Below are 6000 nucleotides of genomic sequence, written 5' to 3'. Positions count from 1 at the left end.
GGTGTGTTTAATGAACATATTGAGGTATATCAATTAAATTGTGAATATTTGATAGTGAAATTGTTTGACAGTGTCTGCTGCCACCAATAGTTCAGAAATAGTATTGCAGCCAAAAGGGGTTGGCTGTTATAAAAATACATGCAATTCCAAGGGCCAATGAGATGTTCAGCACCGATAAGGGCATATCTGAATATTCACCAATGATTACAGAATAAATGTGGGCTTATCACTTGATAAAAGCCTCATGCAAGAGGAGTAAAAGGGTCTTTGCTGGAATTTTGACTGACTGACAACCACTGCCTTTGGAACACAGTCTCTATAAAGCATAATTGGGCCTTACTTTTCTTTTCCCATAATTGCAATACCTCTTATTTATGACGGTGAACGGATTTATCTGAAAAAGCTGAAACTTTCAAATTTGTTATGTTGTAATGTATGGCAGTGGTTATAATTTAATATTTTAAAACAAATACATTCATTGTTGCTACAGTTTAATTGAAGCTGGTGATTTAAAGGGATATTTGGTATTTTAAATTTATATTCATAGTCCTGTGTAATTTAGAACTAGTTATATCAGTGCTAAGTAATTTATTTGCTAGAAAGGATTAATAATAAAGTTAATAATAAATAATAATTTTGCAACCTAGTCATATACTAACATATAATTTGGAGGCACTGCAGAAGATTATTATCTTTATCACATTGATATAATATATGTTGTAGTAAATTAAAAAATTATTATCTAGAAAAAAATTATTATTAATATTTTAAAATTAAATTTTTATTTTCCATTGGTCAAAACTGTATTAGCGATACTAATACTAAGCCAGAATAATAATAATGTCTGTTACTAGAAGTCAATCAAATGAATCTATACTCAGTATCGCAATGGGTCCCCAAGATTTGCCCCTCACTAAAGGCGACATCCTTAAAATTGACGCTATAGGCCGCATTAAAAATAAATTTAAGATTGCGGGTGATTTAAATGATTATATTAATATGCTTGCAATTAAGGCCAAAAATATTGCTATTGATAATGGAAGGTGAAATGAAAAAAGTGAGTTAATCCAGGAATTATTAAAAATGAACCAATGCAAAAATTTTAAAAAGCGTGATGAACTAATACTTAAATTCTGTCCTCTTGTAATATGCATTATTGACAACATGTCCACCCACCTTATAGAAAAGTTGCAATTACAGGAGCTAGAAGATTAAATTCGCTCATCATGCAAATGCAAAGAAAATTTTGAAATAGCTAAAAAAGAAACAAGACATGGCCACCTTCCAAGAGCATAACCAAAAATTGCTAGCCCAAATAGAACATTTAAATAAAGAACTCGCGCAGAGCCAGAAAGAGTTAAGTGAATTAAAAAGACTGTATCGCCATAATGAAACCTCCTCTATTAGCAATGAAAATAATTAAATTATGGAAACCCTAAAAGAATTTATTAGAAATTAACTGCAGAGTATCAGGGAAAAGTTTTTAACAAAGAACCCCTTTTGGGTCAGAGGTAAACTTCCCACATAGACAGTCACCTCATGTTTTAAATTCAGGGAACTGCTATAATTCAGATGAGGAGGGCAGCTCTAGTAGTGAGTGAGGGGTGGAGCTAACTACCCAGATAGTCCATATGTTACTAATGTACGTAAGGGGTCTCCCCATAGTAAAAGTATGGCAGATAGAGGGCGCTCCAACCCCAAAAATAAGGTCCCTAGGAAGGCCCAAGATACATCTAATAAGGTATATGGCACCCCTAAAATAATTACTTTCTTAAGTGGTGCAGTACATACATTTTCCAACAAGGGAACCACTTCTATAATTGATCACTTAGAGGCCTATGAAAATGCTTTATCCATAATGAATGTTGATAGAGAACAGTCAAAAATTACATTTCTGCCCTGGGTATTTGAGGGTAAACATCACAAGTTCTTTGCTTCACTAAAGGATATGAATATTCATTCCTGGAGTGAAATAAAGCAGCAGTGTAAAAAGAAGTTCAGGCTATATTGCACGAAAACAGCCGCTAAAATAGCCATATACAGGTTGAACCCCAAAGACAACCACGTCAAAATAGAAACAATAAGCTATGATTCTGAGGGATCCCAATGATCCAGGAATCAATACCCTGGGATATAAAAAAAATCGGTCCATGGGTAAAAAGATCTTGTATAATCAAGTGGGCCAACTCAGTATGCAGTTAAATCAATCATGTATACTATTTACTAATATGAGTCAAGCTTTGACGGCTCAACACCCTAATAATCCTTTTTTAGGAGTACAGCCAGTGGGGGACAGATATACCAAATGAAATGATAAATGTCAATAATGGTACTAATAATGTTCTCTCCCCACAGCCCAGAAACAGCGGTGATGACAGGCAGCCTCAGCCTGGAAGCTCTAACAAACCTCTTCTTTTGCAGTTGTCCACTAAACTTATTCCCACAGATGCGGTACACAGGAACCCAGTCATACCAATTATAGAGGAAGTGACTGGTAAGAGTGAAAATTTGTCTGCATCAGGTAAAGTGGTTGATACAGGTAAAACGTGGTGAAGCTCACAAATGTGTAAACATGCAAATTTTATATGTGAAATGATAGAAACTGCAGGGAAATATTATTTAGTATTAGCTGAGCTCCAGGATTAAGTTAATAACCCTATAATGGGATTAATTGATACTGGATCTCAGGCAACTATTTTATCCTACAGGTACTACACACAGCTAAATTAACTAATACCCCACAAACCTAAACTAAAGGAATTTGATGGTTCACTAATAGGTGTTGGGGGCGACTTTCTCAAAGTCTGGGGTAATGCATGGCTAAATCTAAAGCTGGGGAACAGGGTAATAAGACGCCCTGTCATTATAGTGGATCTGCCAACTGATCGTTTAATCATTGGTATTGATCTCCTTAAGCGATTAAGCACCATAATTGGTTGCATAAATAATGTAATTTGGTCACAAGTAAAAAGGCCTATTAATTATGAGCAGTCCAGCATATCTCATACCAGACATAACTGTCACGTGGTGGAAGAGAACCCAGATGCTGTGGAGATTTATTTCAGGAATAACTCTGTACCTGAAATCACTATCCTACAAACAGATAGTCAGACTCCCCTAAGTGTCTTTGATGTTAATACTTTTAAAATTTCGCCTGGAAATATAGCCAAAATTTCCCTAGACGGCGATGTATTAAGCATATCTCTCCACAAGGAGGACCCTAAGTTCCCTAAAGGGGGAGATCACTCTCAATTCCTCACAGAAATTGAGAAAGTTTAAGATGATCTATTTATCCCTATACAGGTGCACTACCTTGGAAAAACCAAGTATGCCAAATTGAACTTAAAACAGGAAGCTAGCTATATATGCAAAGGCTTATTGGTGCAGATAGCTGAACCTAAGGTGATTAAATATCTTTCTCCCCAAGATCTCTTGGTCTATGACCTGGATGACAAATCTGAAAGCTATAATGTCACAGCTAAATGTTTATTATCTATCTCCATAGGTAATAAATCAGCAAATAACCTGTTTTTAGTTTTAAATAATCCCCATAATCAAATATACATTGGCAATGATCTCTTACATAGATATGCCATACAAATAGATTTGATTAACCTTTGCCTCTAGAGCAGGTTAAAGGGGGACCCTGAAGTGTTTCAGGATGAAAATGCAGCCCTGAAATCAAACCAGCAAATGCCATATGCTGTGAATATGCAGGTGTCTAACGATGTTGTAATCCCTGCTGGGGCTGATAAATTCCTCTTATCCTTACAGGTAAAAAAGGAGTCAGAAATTAAAAACTTCTGAAACACTAATATGCATCTCCCATAGTATGCAAAATCTGGGTATAACAATGACCCATACTCCTATGGTAAATATTGGAACTATTCCAATACATGTTATTGTGCATAACATGACCCCACAGGATATCACCTTGTCCAAGGGAACTACCATAGGATATGCTCTAGAATCCAGTTACTACACTTTTGGATTCCAGAATAATATAATTGGGCTAATACCTGAAGGATACTTAACTGAAGAACAGTTAATAGAACAATCATTTGCATCTATGCCAGAAGGATTGTTTACAATTCAGACTATTTATCCCTTAAGCTCAGAGCAAGGCATCTGTAAAATTGAAGAAGCCTCCCTAGTATTTGATCAGCCAATCAAAGAACAAGAATACCCCAATACCCAGAATCATGGGAGCAATGTAAATTATAATCAAGGGGATCGCATCTCTAGGTTGGAAGAAGCCTATGGGATAGGACAGCCTAAAATCTCTCCAGGATTTCAGCAAATAGTCAAAGAGCAAATCTCTTTAGCTAATGGCTGTTCCAGTGATGATGAACGCCAACAGCTACGAGAACTCCTGATGGAGTACATGGATATTTTTGCTAGGGATTCTTATGACTGTGGGACTACAGACCTGCACATTGCAAGAATCCAAACAGATCCCAATGCATCACCTGTCTTTGTTAAACAATACAGACTTCCTTTAGCCTCATATGATTCTCTTGCAGAAATCATAAGGAACCTGGAAGAAAGGGTATCATCAGACAGGTGCATAGCTCTTATAACAATCCTATTCTAGATGTTCTTAAGCCCAATGGACAATGGCGTTTGAGTGCTGACTTAAGACAGCTGAACAAACGAGTGTACATGTCTGGCTGGCCTGTGCCATACATTGACCAGTGCCTAGCGCAGATACAGGGATCCAAAATATTCACTGCCATTGATTGTGAACAGGTATACTGGACCATAAAGGTACACGAGGAAGACTAGTATAAGCTTGCATTCTCGTTCTAAAAGGTCCAGTATGCATTCCAAAGACTTCCGTTTGGATACTTAAATTAAGGACATGAATTTGCTGTATTCATGCATAAGGCTTTGCCTGATGCACTGGAAAGGGGGACGTTATCCTATGTTGATGATATTTTGATCAAAAGCACAGACTTTGAAAAACACATCACAGAACTTAAACATGTCCTCAGCCAACTTTAAAAGGCAGGTGTAAAATTATCCCTATAAAAAGCTCAATGGTGCCGCACTCGTATAACTTCTTGGGACATGAGGTTACTTCTGAAGGGTTAAATCCTCAGAAGAAAAAGGTGGAAGCTATAATAAATTCTAAGAACTTAACTAACTTAAAGGAGTTGAGATCATTCCTGGGTATGACAAATTATTCTCGCAAATTTATTGATAATTATGCAGAATTAGCTAAACCACTGCTACTTCTTCTAAAGAAGGATGTGAAATGGCATTGGAGTGAGGCTCAAGAGACAGCCATCAGAGAGCTGAAGAGAAAACTCACGCAAGCACCTTGCTTAGCGTACGCTGAAGGGGGTAAACCTTTCTACTTAGAGACAGGTTACACAGATATAAGCACAAGTGCTGTTTTATACCAAAAGCATGATAATTGAAGTAAAGTCATTGCTTACATGAGCAATACTCTATCCCCAGTAGAAATAAAATGTAGTGATTGCGAAAAAGCCCTCGTATCTACTGTATGGGCTTTACAAAATTTCCCGCAGCTATATACAGGGCGAGAAAATTATTGTTAAAACGGCCCACCAGCCTTTGCTATATCTGCAAAGTGAGAGAATAAGAGATGGGAACCTTTCTAATAGCCGGATAACAGCTTGGACTCTTTCCTTACAAGGCTGGCCTTTAGAAATTCGCTATAAGCAAAACAAAAAGAATCCAGTCACACAGGGGCTTGCTGAGCTCCACGGCTGTACTGCTAAGGATCATAGTGAAGAGTTATTAGAAGATGATTTCCTGGAGGAACAATTGCTTTCCCCATATAAAATCTACAATGAGGACCAATGTCAAACATTACCTTGGGTATATGTTGATGGTTGTTCTTACCATGCCACTATTCAAAATGAGCGCAGATTAGTCGCTGGCATTGGTATAGTATGGGCAAATGGATTCCCAAATATTTTTGTAGGTTTCAACATTCGACCAAGTTCTAGTCAAGTAGCAGAACTAACTGCT

Source organism: Bombina bombina, chromosome 3, assembly GCF_027579735.1.
Source record: "Bombina bombina isolate aBomBom1 chromosome 3, aBomBom1.pri, whole genome shotgun sequence".
Classification (NCBI taxonomy): Eukaryota; Metazoa; Chordata; class Amphibia; order Anura; family Bombinatoridae; genus Bombina; species Bombina bombina.
This window is presented reverse-complemented; position numbering follows the sequence as displayed.